Source organism: Panthera tigris, chromosome D4, assembly GCF_018350195.1.
Source record: "Panthera tigris isolate Pti1 chromosome D4, P.tigris_Pti1_mat1.1, whole genome shotgun sequence".
NCBI lineage: Eukaryota > Metazoa > Chordata > Mammalia > Carnivora > Felidae > Panthera > Panthera tigris.
Window position 1 is genome coordinate 30,717,809 of NC_056672.1, and position 17,665 is coordinate 30,735,473.

The following is a 17,665-nucleotide window of genomic DNA, read 5'->3' on the forward strand; positions in this document are numbered from 1 at the left end:
ATAGCAGCACTATCAACAATAGCTAAAGTATGGAAAGAGTCCAAATGTCCATCCATGGATGAATGGATAAAGAGGTGGTATATATATTACTGGAGTAATATATGGAGTATACTCAGCAGTCAAAAAGAATGAAATCTTGCCATTTGCAACTATGTGGACGGAACTGGAGGGTATTATGCTAAGTGAAATTAGAGAAAGACATATATCATATGACTTCACTCATATGAGGACTTTAAGATATAAAACAGATGAACATAAGGGAAGAGAAACAAAAATAATATACAAACAGGGAGGGGGACAAAACATAAGAGACTCATAAATATGAAGAACAAACAGAGGGTTACTGGAGGGGTTATAGGACAGGGGATGGGCTAAATGGGTAAGGGGCACTAAGGAATCTACTCCTGAAATCATTGTTGCACTATATGCTAACTAATTTGGATGTAAATTAAAAAAAAATTAAATTAAAAAAACCAAACATTATCCAATTATATCCTATCTGCTAGAGACACTTTACACTTAAAGACACAATAGCTTGAAAGTAAGACTGGTAAAAAATATACTATGTAATCAGTAACCAACAGAGCCCTGGATTGCCTATAAATAGGATTAGACAAAACAGACTTTCAGACAAAAATAGGAGAGAAAAAGGACATTTATTAGTGGTAAAAGTGTCAACACATGAAGACAATACACCAATTATAAACATACACATACCTAACAACAGAGCTTCAAAATACTGACAGAATTAAAAAGACAAACAATTCAACAATAACAGTTGGGAGATTTTAATGTTTCACTTTAATAATGAATAGAACTACTAGATAGAAGACCAATATGGGAAAAACACACTTACACAACACTATATCAACTGGACCAAGGCAGATACAAAGATAGTTATCTACAAAGACACTCAGGCCAACACTGGCAGCATACACATTCTTCTCAAGTACATATGGAACACTCTCCAGTATAGATTAAATGTTAGGCCACAAAACAAGTCTCAATACATTTTAAAATATTTATTTTAAGAGAAAGAGAGGATGAGCAGGGGAGGAGCAGAGAGAGAAGGAGAGAGAATCTCGATGGAGGTCTAGATCCAATAAACTGTAAAATTGTAATCTGAGCCAAAATCAAGAGTTGGATGCTTTTCCAACTGAGCCACCTAGGTGCCCCTCAATACATTTTAAAGGTTAAAAACATATAAAATATCTCCTATGACCAAAATAAAATGAAACAAGAAATCAATGAGAAAACTGGAAAATTAAAAAATCTGTGAAAATGAAACAACACACTCAAAAAAAACCCCAAAGATCAAAGAATACTCACAAGGGAGTTACAAAATACTCTGAGACAAAATGAAAACACAGCATACACCAAAACTCATGAGATACAGCTAATGCAGTGGTTACAGGGAAATTTATAGCTGTAACACCTACATTTAAAAGAAATCTCAAATCAATAACTTAAGTGTACACCTTAAGAAGGAAAGAAATAATAAAGATTGGAGCAAACAAAAAATAAAGAACAGAAGAACAATAGAATCAACAAAACAAAGCTGGTTCTTTGAAAAATCAACAGAATTGATAAACCTTTAGGTAGACCAAGAAAAAAAGAATACTCAAATTACTAAAATCAGATATAATGGGGGACATTACTACTGACTTTTCAGAAACAAAAAGGACTATCAGAGAGTACTATAAACAACTGTACACCAACAAATTACATAACCGAGAGGAAAAGGACAAATTCCTAGAAACATACAAACTACTAAAGCTGACTCAAAAGGAAACAGAAAATCTGAACACATCCATAGGATAGGACTGAATTGGTAAATTAAAAACCTCTCAATAGAGCCAAAGCATAAGAGACTGTTAAAAACTGAGAACAAACTGAGGGTTGATGGGGGGTGGGAGGGAGGGCAGGGTGGGAGGGAGGGCAGGGTGGGTGATGGGTATTGAGGAGGGCACCTTTTGGGATGAGCACTGGGTGTTGTATGGAAACCAATTTGACAGTAAATTTCATATATTAAAAAATTAAAAAAATAAATAAATAAAAAAAAAAAAAAAAAAAAAAAATAAAAACCTCTCAATAAAGAAAAGCTCAGGACCAGATGGCTTTACTGATTAAGTTCAATCAAACATATAAGAATTAATACAAATCTATCTCTAACTCTTCCAGAAATAGAAGAGGGAACATTTCCTAAGTTATTCTATGAATTACTTCACACTAAAGTCAGACTAAGAATTCACAAACTAAAGATAAATATCCTTTATGAATACAGATGTAAAACTCTTCAACAAAATACTAGCAAAACAGAATCTAGCAATATATCAAAATGATTACTATACACCATGACCAAGAAGGATTATCCCAGAAATGTAAACATGGCTCACCAAATGAAAATCAATCTATGTAACATACTACAGTAACAGAATGGAGGAAATAAACCATGATCATCTCAGTTGATGCAGAAAAAGTATTTGACAAAATCCAATATCACTTCATGATAAAAACACTCAACAAACAGGAATAAAAAGGAACTTCCTCAACAAAATAAAAAGCACTTATGGGGCACCTGGCTTGGCTAGCTCAATCAATTGAGGATTTGACTCTTGATCTCAGGGTCTTGAGTTCAAGCCCCACATTGCAGGCAGAATTTACTGGGGAAAAAAAAGCACTTAGGATAAACCCACAGCTAACATCAACACAATTCTAAAATACAGGGTTTCCCTCCAAAAATGAAAAATAAGACAAGGATGTCTGCTGTAACCAATTCTATTTATTTTTTTTTATTAAAAATTTTTTTAATGTTTATTTATTTTTGAGAGAGACAGAGCATGAGCAGGGGAAGGACAGAGAGAGAGGGAGACACTGAATCTGAAGTAGGCTCTAGGCTCTGAGCTGTCAGCACAGAGCCCAACACGGGGCTCAAACTCATGAACCGTGAGATCACGACCTGAGCTAAATTCGGATGCTTAACCAACTGAGCCACCCAAACGCCCCTAAACGATTCTATTTATTATACTGGAAGTTCTAGCCAGAGAAAATAGGCAAGATAAAAAGAAAGACCTCAAAATTAGAAAGGGAAAAAATAAAACCATCTGTAATCACAGACCACATGATCTAATGTATAAATATATGTATTTAAAATATAAACACTAAAGAATCTATTAAAAAAACCTACTAGACCTATAAAATAAATTCAGAACATTTTCAGGATTTAAGATGAACTCAAAAACCATTGTATTGCTATACACTAGCAACGAACAATAAAAAAAAATAAGCAATTCCATTCACAAGAGAATAAAAAATAAAATATGCATAAATTTAACCAAGAAGGTACACAACTTGTGCACTCAACACTAGCAAATTTTGCTGAATGTATTAAAAAAATCTAAATCGGGGCGCCTGAGTGGCTCAGTCGGTTAAGCATCCGACTTCAGCTCAGGTCATGATCTCACCGTCCAAGAGTTCGAGCCCTGCATCAGGCTCTGTGCTGACAGCTCAGAGCCTGGAGCCTGTTTCGGATTCTGTGTCTCCCTCTCTCTCTGACCCTCCCCCCTTCACACTGTCTCTCTCTATCTCAAAAATAAACGTTAAAAATTTTTTTTTTAATCTAAATAAATGGAAGAACATCCTATGCTCATGAATTAGAAGTTTTAATTTTTTAAAAAGTTTTTATTTATTTATTTATTACATTTAATTTTTAATTTACATCCAAGTCAGTTAGCATATAGTGCAACAATGATTTCAGGAGTAGATTCCTTAGTGCCCCTTACCCATTTAGCCCATCCCCCCTCCCACGAGCCCTCCAGTAACCCTCTGTTTGTTCTCCATATTTGGGAGTCTCTTATGTTTTGTCCCCCTCCCCGTTTTTATACTATTTTTGCTTCCCTTCCCTTATGTTCATCTGTTTTGTATCTTAAAGCCCTCATATGAGTGAGGTCATATGATATTTATCTTTCTCTGACTGACTAATTTCACTTAGCATAATACCATCTAGTTCCATCCACGCAGTTGTGAATGGCAAGATTTCATTCTTTTTGATTGCCGAGTAATACTCCATTGTATATATACACCACAGGAAGATTTAATATTGTTAAGATGGCAATACTTCCCAAAGCAATCTACAGATTCAATGACATCTGTATCAAAACCCCAATGGCTTTGTTTTTCATTCAATGACATCTGTGTCAAAACCCTTGCATAAATATTGATCCTAAAATTTATATGAAATTGCAAGGGACCCTGAATAGTCAAAAAAAAACTTGAAAAAGAAATAAGCTGGAGGAGTTGTACTTCCAGATTTCAAAATTTAACTATGAAAAACAATAATTAAGACAGTGTGGTACTGGCATAAAAACACTTATGGATCCATGCAACAGAATTGAGAGTCCACAAATAAACCCATGCATTGATCACTTAATAGAGAAAGAAGAGTCTTTTCAACAAATGATGCTGGCAAAACAGGATAGCCACATGTAAAAGAAAGAAGTTGGAGTCCTGATACCATATTCAAAAATTACCCCAGAAAGGAGTGAAGACCTAAATCTAAGAGCTTAAGCTATGAAACTCTTAGAAGAAGTCAGGGGTAAACATTCATGACCTTGGATTTCGCAATACTTTCCTGAATATTACACCAAAAGCACAAGAAAATTGAGAAAAATAAAGTGGACTTAAATCAAAATTAAAACCTTGTTCACTGAAGAACACTATCAAGATAGTGAAAAGAAAATCCACAGAATGGGAGGCAATATTCATAAATTACATAACTAATAAACATCTAGTAGCCAAAATACATAAAGAACTCTTATATCTGAACTAAAGGACAATCTAATTAAAAAATGGGCAAAGAATTTGAACAAACATTTCCTTAAAGAAGACACACAAATGGTCAATAAGCACATGAAAAGATGCTCAATGTTATTGTCAGGAAAATGCAAATCAAAACTTAAAACACCAATAAAGGGGAGCTGGGTGTCTCAGTCGATAGAGCATTTGACTCTTGATTTTGGTTCAGATCATGATCCCAGGGTCATGGGATTAAGCCCTGTGTTGGACTTCACACTAAGCATGGAAACTGCTTGGGATTCTGTCTTTCTCTCTCTCTCCCTGGCTCATGCTCACTCTCTAAAATAAAACAAACAACAAAAAACTCCAGTGACATACTACTTCATAATCACTAAGATGGCCATAATTTAAAAAAAGAAAAGGAAAATAATAAGTAGTGGTGACAATGTGGAGAAATTGGAACCCTAATACACTGTCAGTGTAAATGCAAAATGGTATAGTTGTGGAAAACAGTTTGGCAGTTCCTGAATAACACAAATGTAGTGCTAACATATAACCTTGTCACTCCACTTCTATATTTATTCCACAAAGAAATGAAAAACAGGTGGGGCACCTGGGTGGCTCAGTCGGTTAAGGATCTGACTTTGTGCTCAGGTCATGATCTCACAGTCTGTGAGTTTGAGCCCCACATCAGGCTCTGTGCTGACAGCTCAGAGCCTGGAGCCTGCTTCAGATTCGGTGTCTGTCTCTCTGCCCTTCCCCAACTTGTGCTCTCTTTCTCTCTCTCAAAAATAAATAAAACATTAAAAAATTTTTAAAAAGAAATGAAAAACCGGTGTTCACACAAAAACTTGTATGTATATGTGTGTATACATATATTTTGTATATATGTACATATGTCTTGAAAGTTAATAGCAGCAGTATTCACAACAGCCAAAAGATAGAAACAACCCAAATGTCCATCAGCTGAATGGATAAACAAAATGTGGTACAGCCTTACCTTGAAACTTTAAAAATATGCTAAGTGAAAGAAACAGTCATAAAGTCCATACATCACACAATTCATTTATTTAAAATGTTCAGACTAGACACATCTATAGAGACAAAACATGGATTAGTGGTTGCTTTTGGCTGGGGTAGGGCATGTTGGGATAGGGGGATGATAACTTATGGTACAGAATTTTTTAGGTGATGAAAATACTCTAAAAATTGATTGTGGTGATGAGTGCACAACAGTGAATATACTAAAAAAAAAAAAAAAAAACAACACTGATGGGAGCCTGGGTGGCTCACTCAGTTAAGCATCCCAACCCTTGATTTCAGCTCAGGTCATGATCTCCCAGTTTGTTTAGATTGAGCACTGTGACAGGCTCTATGCTGACAGAGTAGAACCTGCTTGGGATTGTCTCTATCACTCTTACTTTGCCCTCCCCTGCTCATGATCTCTCTCTCTCTCAAAATAAATAAACACTTTCAAAAATAAAAAAATAAACACACTGAATTGTATACTTTAAATGTATGAATTGTATGGTATGTGAATTATATGTCCGTAAAGCTAAAAAAAGGACACTAAAAATAGGATTATTTAGATTTTCTAATATCTATTAAAGAAACTGAATTTATAATTAAAAACCAGCTACAAATAACTCCAAGGCCATGTTGCTTTATCAGTATATTTTCCCAAACATTTAAGGAAGAATTAACAGCAATCTTAAACTCTTCCAGAGAACCGAAAATAAGGACTCACTTCACAACTCACTTTATGGGAGCATAATATTGATGCCAAAACCTGACCAGCACAGTACATAAAATGAAAATTTCAGGCCAATTATCTCTCCATTAATGCACATTCAAAAATACTAACTGAAATACTAACAAACTGAATCCAGAGACATATTAAAGGAGAATATTTTATGACCAGGTAGGAATTATGTCAGGAATCCAAGATTAAACATTGATAAATCAATCAGTCAATATAATTCATCCCTATAACAGAATAAAGGAAGAAAACTGTATTATTATCTCACTAGATGTAGAAAAAGCATTTCACAAATTTAATATCTATGTATGATTAAAAACTCTCAGGAAACTAAAAACAGAAAGAGAACTTCCTTATTCTAACAAAGGGTGTGTGTAAAAATCCTGTTAAACCCAGACTCAACAGTGAAATATTGAATACTTTCTCCTCCCTCAGTTGAGGTGTAACAAAAGGATTTCTATTATCATAATTTGTATTTAACACTGTACTAGAAAGACAAGAATAAGGCTTAAAAAGAGATTAAAGACATAAAGATTGGAAAGGAGGGAAGTAAAAATGTCTTTATTTGCAAAAGACATGATTGTGCATATTTAAAATCCAAAAGAATCTACAAATAAGCTACTAGAATAGGTAAATTTAACAAAGTGCCTTGATATAAGATCAGTATTTAAAAATCCACCGTATTTTAATAAACCAATAATAAATTAGAAAATAAAATTTTAAAAAATGTATTATTTATAATAGTATCAAAATAGAAAAAAATACATAGGAATAAATCTAATGACACATGTCAAAGGCTTCACCTCTACTTTGAAAAACTACCCAGCAGGATTTGCTATGGAAACAGATGAAATTTCTATGAAAATGCAAAGGTCTTAAGTTAGCCAATAAATTTTTTGAAGAAGTAAAACTTTAAGGCCTTACACTACCATATTTCATAACTTACTATAACGCAATAATAATTATAACTGTGAAGTAGTAGGATAAAGAAAAATAATTGGATCAAAAGAAGAGAATACACAGTCTAGACAGAGATCTACATATATATATGTGGTCACTGGATTGACAACAGAGGCCCTGCTACAATTCAGTGGACAGAGGATGGTCTTTCCAACAAACAGTGGTAGTGCAACTGTATATCCATATAGTAATATAAATCTTGACACTTACCTTAAACTACACACAAAAACAATTCCAGGTGGATCAAGCTCAAATAAGCATCTACTAAGAACATAGGAGAATATTCGTGTGTTCCTGGAAAAGGGAACAATCTTTCAAGCAGACACACAAAGAACTATCATTAAAGAAAACACTGATCCTGAACTGTATTAAATTTAAGAACTTGGCTCATCAGAAAACATTATTTAAAAAAAAAGTCAAAGGAGGGGGCCAAGATGGCAGAGCAGCATGGAAGTTTTTTTGCATCTCTCATCCCTGAAATGCAGCCAGATCAACAGCAAACCATCTTGCACACGTAGAAAACTGATTTGAGGATTAACACAACAATCTGGACAACTTAAATCACAGAACTCGGCAGGTACACAGTGTGGAGAGGTGAACTGGGGGAGAGAGAGCCACAGAAGGAAGGGAGCTTTTTTTGCTTGCTGAGAGAGGACAGAGATGGGTTGGTGGGTGGGAGAAGAGTATGGGAAGCACTCCCCCTCAACCCCTGAAAGCAGCTGGAGAAAAAGAGGGAGAGTGGAAACAGCTGCAAGGGACTGAACAAAAAAGAGAGAAAGGAGAAAGGAGAGGGTTTAAATTCCATTAAGACTCTATAAACAGGGGGAGTGCTGAGTCTGAAACGCTGCAGCTCCGATACCTGGCGGTGCTCTGGTGGGAAGGGCCAATCCCCAGGAGCAGAGATCAATTCCTCGGGCCACACAGGGAGAGGCAATTCCCGTGCTGGGAGGACATCTGGTAGAAGCTCTGCGGCCTCCCCACAGGCAAAGGTCCCAGCACACCCCAGAGAACAACATTTTGCTGATGCTGGAACGAGTATGTTAAGGGTGAAGTCTGATGCCAGATGTGTGCTGTGATTTACCATAATCCCTGAAATGCTGTGGCTACATGATCGCGGGAACTTTTTCTGGGTCAGACTGGCACCCAGCCACAGTCTCTGGGCATCTGCAGCAGCATGGTCCTGCAAACGTTCCTGGGGGCAGACCAGCACCCAACGATTGCTTGGCGAGACCTTCCCCTCAAAGGGTTCCTCCCCCACTCTGAGGGAAGAAAAGATGAATAAAACCAAACCAACAAACCAAAAAGACCAAAAGCAAAAAAAACTAGAAACAACCAGACACTACCACCAGAAACTTCAACTCTACAGGCAACGTAATGGCAATAAATTCATTATCTTTTAGTACTCATTCTAAACGTCAATGAACTAAACGCTCCAATCAAAAGACAGAGGGTAACAGAATGGATAAGAAAACAAGATCCATCTATATGCTGTTTACAAGAAACACATTTTAGACCTAAAGACACCTTCAGATTGAAAGTAAGGGGATGGAGAACCATTTGTCATGCTAATGGTCACCGAAAGAAAGCTGGAGCAGCCATACTTATATCAGACAATCTAGATTTTAAAATAAAGACTGTAACAAGAGATGAAGAAGGGCATTATATCAAAATTAAGGGTATATCCACCATGAAGATCTAACAAATTGTAAACATTTATGATCCAAACATGCAAGCACTCAAATATGTAAATCAATCACAAACATAAAGAAACTCATTGATAATAATACCATAATGGTAGGGGACTTCAACACCCCACTTACAGCAATGGACAGATCATCTAAATAGAAAATCAACAAGGAAACAATGGCTTTGATGACACACTGGACCGGAGGGATCTGAATTAACAGATATTTTCAGAACATTTTATCCTAAAGCCGCAAAATACACATTCTTCTTGAGTGCACATGGTACATTCTCCAGAACAGATCACATACTGGGACACAAATCAGCCCTCAACAAGTACAGAAAGACAGATCATACCATGCATATTTTCAGACCACACTACTATGAAACTTGAAATCAACCACAAGAAAAAATTTGGAAAGATAACAAATACTTGGAGACTAAAGAACATCCTATACTAAAGAATGAAAGGGCTAACCAAGAAGTTATAGAGGAAATTGAAAAGTACATGGAAGCCAATGGGAATGATAACACCACAGTCCCAAATCTCTGGGACGCAGCAAAGGCAGTCCTAAGAGGGAAGTATGTAGCAATCCAGGCCTTCCTAAAGAAGAAAGTAAGGTCTCAGATATACAACCTAACCTTACACCTGAAAGAGCTGGAAAAAGAACAGCAAATAAAACCCCAAATCAGCAAAGACAGGGAATAACAATGATTAGAGCAGAAATCAATGTTATCGAAACTAACCAACCAAACAAACAAAAAACCCAAAAAACAGTAGAACAGATCAATAAAACCAGGAGCTGGTTCTTTGAAAGAACAAAGAATTAACAAAATTGATAAACCCCTAGCCAGTTTGATCAAAAAGAAAAAGGAAAGGACCCAAATAAATAAAACAAAGAATGAAAGAGGAGAGATCACAACCACACAGAAATATAAACAATAATAAGAGAATGTTATGAGCAATTATATACCAATAAAATGGGCAATCTGGAAGAAATGGACAAATTCCTAGAAACATATAAACTACCAAAACTGAAACAGGAAGAAATAGAAAATTTGAACAAATCCATAACCAATAAAGAAATCGAATTAATAATCAAAAATCTCCTAAAAAAAACCAGAGTCCAGGGCTGGATGGCTTTCCAGGGGAATTCTACCAAACATTTAAAGAAGACTTAACACCTTTTCTTTTGAAGCTGTTCCAAAAAGTAGAAATGGAAGGAAAACTTCCAAACTCATTCTATGAAGCCAGCATTACCTTGATTCCAAAACCAGAAAAAGACCTCATTAAAAAGAACTACAGACCAATTTCCGTGATGAACATGGATGCAAAAATCCTCAACAAGATATTAGCCAACCAGATGCAACAATACATTAAAAGAATTATTCACCACGACCAAGTGGGATTTATACCTGGGATGCAGGGCTGGTTCAATATCCACAAAACAATCAATGTGATGCATCACATCAATAAAAGAAAAGAGAAGAACCACATGATCCTCTTAATAGATGCAGAGAAAGCATTTGATAAAATATAGCATCCTTTTTTGATTAAAAACCCTCAAGAAAATAGAGATAGAAGGATTATACCTCAAGATCATAAAAGCCATATATGAAAGACCCACTGCTAATATCATCCTCAATGGGGGGAAAATGGAGAGCTTTCCCCCTAAGGTCAAGAACACGACAAGGATGTCCACTCTCACCACTGTTTTTCAACATAGTATTGGAAGTCTTAGCCTAAGCATTCAGACAACACAAATAAATAAAAGGCATCCAGATTGGCAAGGAGGAAGTTAAACTTTCACTCTTCGCAGATGACGTGATACTCTATATGGAAAACCCAAAAGATTCCACCAAAAAACTGCTAGAACTGATCCATGAAATCAGCAGTCTTAGGATATAAAATCAATGCACAGAAATCGGTTGCATACCTATACACTAATAATGAAGTAACAGAAAGAGAAATCAAGGAACTGATCCCATTTACAACTGCACCAAAACCCATAAAATACCTAGGAATAAGCCTAACCAAAGAGGTGAAAAATCTGAACACTGAAAACTACAGAAAGCTTATGAAAGAAATTGAAGAAGACCCACACACACAAAAATGGAAAAATATTCCATGCTCCTGGAAAGGAAGAGCAAATATTGTTAAAATGTCAATACTACCCAAAGCCATCTACATATTCAATGCAATCCCTATCAAAGTAACACCAGCATTCTTCACACAGCTAGAACAAACAATCCTAAAATTTGTATGGAACCAGAAAAGACCCCAAACAGCCAAAGCAATCCTGAAAAAGAAAACCAAAGCAGGAGGCATCACAATCCTGTACTTCAAGCTGTATTACAAAGCTGTAATAGTACAAGACAGTATGGTACTGGCACAAAAACAGACAGATCAATGGAACAGAATAGAAAGCCCAGAGATGGACCCATAAACATATGGCCAACTAATCTTTTACAACACAGGAAAGAATATCCAATGGAATAAAGAGTCTTTTCAGCAAGTGTTGCTGGGAAAACTGGACAGCAACATGCAGAAAAATGAACCTGGACCACTTTCTTACTCCATACACAAAAATAAACTCGAAATGGATGAAAGACCTAAATGTAAGACAGGAAACCATCAAAATCCTCAAGGAGAAAGCAGGCAAAAACTTCTTTGACCTTGGCCACAGCAACTTCTTACTCAACACATCTCCAGAGGCAAGGGAAACAAAAGCAAAAATGAACTATTGGGACCTCATCAAAATAAAAAGCTTCTGCACAGTGAAGGAAACAATCAGCAAAACTAAAAGGCAGCCAATGGAATGGGAGAAAATATCTGCAAATGACATATCAGATAAAGGGTTAGTATCCAAAATCTATAAAGAACTTATCAAACTCAGGGTGCCTGGGTGGCTCAGTCGGTTAAGTGTCCAACTTTGGCTCAGGTCATGATCTCACAGTTCGTGAGTTCGAGCCCCACATCAGGCTCTGTGATGACAGCTCAGAGCCTGAAGCCTGTTTTGGATTGTGTCTCCCTCTCTCTCTGTCCCTCCCCCCTCACATTCTGTCTCTCTCTCTCTTGAAAATAAACATTAAAAAAAAAAAAAAGAACTTATCAAACTCAACACCCAAAAAACAAATAACCCAGTGAAGAAATGGGCAAAAGATATGAATAGATACTTCTCCAAAGAAGACATCCCGATGGCCAACTGACACATGAAAAAATGCTCATTCATCATCAGGGAAATACAAGTCAAAACCACAGTGAGATACCACCTCACACCTGTCAGAATGGCTAACATTAACAACTCAGGCAACAACAGATGTTGGCAAGGATGTGGAGAAAGAGGATCTCTTTCCACTGCTGGTGGGAATGCAAACTGGTGCAGCCACTCTGGAATACAGTATGGAGGTTCCTCAAAAAATTAAAAATAGAACTACCCTATGACCCAGCAATTGCACTTCTAGGTATTTATCCAAGGGATACAGGGATGCTGTTTCGAAGAGGCACATGCACTCCAATGTTCTTAGCAGCCCTATCAACAATAGCCAAAGTATGGAAAGAGCCCAAATGTCCATCGATGGATGAATGGATAAAGAAGAGGTAGTATATACATACAATGGAGTATTCCTCGGCAATCAAAAGGAATGAAATCTTGCCGTTTGCAACTACGTGGATGGAACTAGAGGGTATTATGCTAAGCGAAATTAGTCAGAGAAAGACAAATATCATATATGACTTCACTCATGAGGAATTTGATATAAAACAGATGTACATAAGGGAAGGGGAGCAAAAATAATATAAAAACAGGGAGGGGCACAAAACATAAGGGACTCTTAAATATAGGGAACAAACAGAGGGTTGCTGGAGGATTGTGGGAGGGGATGGGCTAAATGGATAAGGGACATTAAGGAAGACACTTGTTGGGATGAACAATGGGTGTTATACATAGGAAATGAATTACTGGAATCTACTCCTGAAATCATTGTTGCACTATAACTAACTTGGATGTAAATTTAAAAATTAATTAATTTTAAAAAGTCAAATCACAGAATCCAAAAACAGTTGCAACATACACATCTGGCGAATGACTTGTATTGATAACATAGAAATAATTTCGACTAATCAAGAAGATAAAGCAAAGAGTCCAATTAAAACAAAGAACTGAACAGGTACTTTACATAAAAGAATATTTACATGGCCCAACACAAATAATGGTGTTTGAAATTAGCATTTGTTACAGAAAAGCAAATTATAAATTTCAACAAGAGACCACTATACAGCCACCAGGATAACGAAAATCAAAAAAGACTGACAGTACCAAGTGTTGGTGAGAATTTGGTACAGTCAGAACGTTGGTAGTATAAATTGGTTCAAGCACTTTAGAAAGCTAATTGTAATATATATTAAAGCTGAACATATGTTTATTCCATGCATCAGCCATTCTATTTCTAGGTATAACCAAGAGAAATGAAGATATACTAAGAGACACAAAGGATTGTTCATAGCAGCTTTATTCATAATAGTGCCCAAATGGGAAAATAAAAGTAAAAAACTCACCACCAAGAGAATGAGCCAATAAAGTTATCATATGATCATATAATGAAATACTTTCTGCTCAGCAATAAAAAGGAAGTAATGGGGGTGCCTGGGTGGCTCAGTTGGTTAAGAGTCTGACTCTTGGTTTCGGCTCAGGTCATGGTCTCACAGTTTATGAGTTCGAGCCCCACATTAGGCTCTGCGCAGACAGTGCAAAGTCTAATTGGGATTCTCTTTCTGTCTCTCACTCAAAAAAAACAAAACAAAAAAAAAAAAGTAATGAAACATACAGCAGCAAGACGGATAATCTAAACCATGTTATGTACACAGAAAAAAGCCAGATCCCCCCATCTCCTAAAAAAGGGTACAGATTATGATTCTGTTTATACAATGTTAAAAAATGAAGTTATCCTTTTTTTGGACATATGATGTTAGAATAGCACTTGCCTCTGCAGAGCAGGGCAGTGGTTATTAACTGGGAACTGGAAGGAAGGAAAGTTTAGGGTGACAAAAATGTTCTCCATCTTAATCTGAGTGGTAAGTTACATTTGCACATATGTATACATATGTAAAAATCCACCCAGTTCATACTTAAGAGTGTACTTCACCAGTATAAACGATCTCATTTACAGAAATAAATAAAAGGAAAAAATAAAGAATGCATACAAGAGAAAAACTGACAAAAATTCATAGTTAATAATTTGAGAAGGTAGGAACAGGTCTATTACATTATTATCCCTTTGTATCTTTCTATAAATTAAAAATTTCCCCAAATGTCACTAGTAGAAATGAAAGAGCCTGGTCTAGCAGACACTAAGTCCAAAGACAATTAAACAGGGAAATATATATGTCCTACATGTCAGAAGGATTAATTCTTTAATAATTAAAAAGCTTTCTTTTAAAAAAAAATTTTTTTTAATGTTTTATTTATTTTTGAGACAGAGAGAGACAGAGCATGAGCAGGGGAGGGGCAGAGAGAGAGGGAGACACAGAATCCGAAACAGGCTCCAGGCTCTGAGCTGTCAGCACAGAGCCCGATGTGGGGCTCGAACTCACGGACCGTGAGATCATGACCTGAGTCGAAGTCGGACCCTTAACCGACTGAGCCACCCAGGCGCCCCTAAAAAGCTTTCAAAACGAGCAAAAGGGAGGAAGGCTGATTAACAACTATACACACACAAACACACACAAACCACTTAAAAAATATACTAAATATGCACAATCTCAGCTCTCATACACTTCTGGAACAGGGATCATCATCTTTCTGCCCTTACGTCAAGAAAACCTCTGGAGTCTTGACTCTTACTTCACCCCTTTCACGTTTTTTACAGTCTGCTAGTACTTCCAGATTAAACACAAAACTGCTTTTATTGCATGAATTTATTGCATGTTAGAACTCAGGATGAAGCCAAACCCTTAAGGAAAACATCTAACAACTTCTAGTGTTATGTGCCTCTTGTCTGACACAAAATGCATACACTGAGGTCATCAGGGTGGGCCCTACCCCAATTTGACTAGTGTCCTTTTAAGAAAAATCTGGACACAGATATGAACAGAGGGAAGATGACGTGAAGACATAGGGAAAAAGCATCTATAAGCAAAGAAAAGAGGCCTGGAACAGATTCTTCCCTCAACAGTCTTCAGAAGGAATCAACCCTGTCCATTCCCTGATTTTGGATTTCCAGCCTCTAGACTGTAAGAAAATAAAGTTGTTGTTTAAGCCACCCAGTCTGTGGTACTTTATTATGGCAGCCTTAGCAAACTAATATACCTAGTCTGGTCCCAACATTTATCTCATTCGCTCTTAATATTCCTTAAGAGGAATTCTAAAGTGGAATAGGCAGAGATTCTTACTGGACCCTCAAAATGCAGTAACCTCCCTCTACTCTGCAACAATTAAAATCCCACTTGTTTTTCAGGACTGATGTGATCCTTTTCAATTATCCACCTTTGATTGACTTAGTCTTTCTCTGACAAATTGCAAATCCTGATGCTGATTCAATTCAAACAATCGATTAGCTAATTCATTTAATCTTGTTTCCCATGTATAAGGAAGAAAGCTCCACATTATTCCTAGCACCTCCTATGTATTATCCCCTCTAAGGGGACTGTACTTGCCCACAAGAAGTTTAGTTTTTCTCAGAAGCACACAGTCTGGAGATGATCCAGTCTTAAAGATGAGGAGGCTAAATGACAACATCTTATTTATTAATTAAATGACTGCATTTTAGAGAAAAGCATGAGATGGGGGTGGTGATGTCAGGAAAACATCCTCTTGGAGCATCCTTTATTAAGAACAGGTCTTTTTTGTAATGCATACAAATATGCACAGGTTTCTAGGACAAAAGATAGTAATGGCACGGGCTCTGCCTTATAAGAAGTAAGGTGGTCTGAAAATAGGAATCTAAATTCTTAGGGTGCCTGGGTGGCTCAGATGGTTAAGCCTCCAACTCTTGACTTCTGTGCAGGTCATGATATTATGGTTCATAGGATCTAGCCTGGAGTCGGACTCTGTGCTGTCAGTGCGGAGCCTGCTTGGGATTCACTCTCTCCTCTCTCTCTGCCCCTCTCTGGCTCATGTATGCATGTGTGCGTGCACACACGCGGCTCTCTCTCAAAATAAATAAACATTAAAAAAAAAAAAAAGAAATCCAAATTTTTTCAGTGGCCCAGTTCTATATAGAGAGGAGATAATCTTTTATTAAAAACAATTTAATGAGCATTCTCAGCTAAAGAAGAGGGCTTAGAATGGAGCATATGAAAATGAACCCATGGTAGTTCCACACCTTGAAGCTAATAGCCTAACTGGAGAGACAAATACATTATCAGGTGACTTACACCAATGCATGAAGTTATAATGGGGCTGTGCAGATTCAGAAAAGGGGAAATTAGCACAGAGGGAGACAAGGGGAAAGAGAAGAGTATTACTTCCTGGATGAGGCAACCAAAGTAAAGAGCCAGACATCATCTCCATTAGAATAGCCACTATCAGAAAATAGCAAGTGTTGGTAAGGATGTAGAGTAACTGGAATCCCTGTGCACTGCTGGTGGGAATATAAAATGGCACGGCCACTGTGGAACAGTACGGTGGTTCCTCAAAAAATTAAATGTAGAATTACCACATGAACCAGCAATGCCACTTCTGGAAATAAATACCCACGAGACTGGCATTCTCGGAAGAGGTATCTGTACACCTATGCTCATAGCAGCATTATTCACAATAACCAAAAGGTGGAAGTAACCTAAGTGTCTAACACCTGATGAAGGGATAAATAAAATGTGGTATATACACACAATGTACTATTATTCAGCCTTAAAAAAAGGAAGGAAATTCTGATACATGCATGAAACTTGAGAACTTCATGCTAAGTGAAATAAATGAGTCACAAAAAAACAACTACTATATGATTCTACTTATATGAGTAGGGACATTAATGGACAGAAAGTAGAGTGGTGGCTGCCAGAGGCCAAATGCTGAGAAGAATGATGAGCTGTTGTTTAATGGATATATAGCTTGGGGCACCTGGGTGGCTCAGTCGGTCAAGTGCCTGACTCTTGATTTTGGCTCAGGTCATGATCACATGGTTAGTGAGACGGGCTCCTCAATAACATCACAGAGCCTGCTTAAGATTCTCTCTCCTTCTCTCTCTGCCCCTCCCCTGCTCATGACCTCTCTCAAAATAAATAGATAAACATTTACAAAAAATAATGGATATACAGCTTTAGTTCTGCAAGATGAAGAGTTCTGGAGACTGGGTGCATAGAAATACGAATGTACTTAATATTACTGAACTGTACAGTTGAAAAATGGCTACAATGATATATATTATCTGCATTTTGCTACAATTAAAAATAAAATGAAAAAAGAAAAATAAAGAGCCAAGTGTCTTAGATGCTTGGGCTGCCATAACAAAATACCACAGACTGGGTAG

The 17,665-nt window shown here is 36.8% G+C and overlaps 1 protein-coding gene across 1 annotated transcript in view; it reads right to left on the reverse strand.

Annotated features, from left to right (window-relative positions):
- LOC102949619 (zinc finger protein 782) overlaps positions 1-17,665 on the reverse strand; it is a 134,967-nt gene that overhangs the window by 13,785 nt on the left and 103,517 nt on the right. The gene's annotated exons all lie outside the window — the stretch shown is intronic.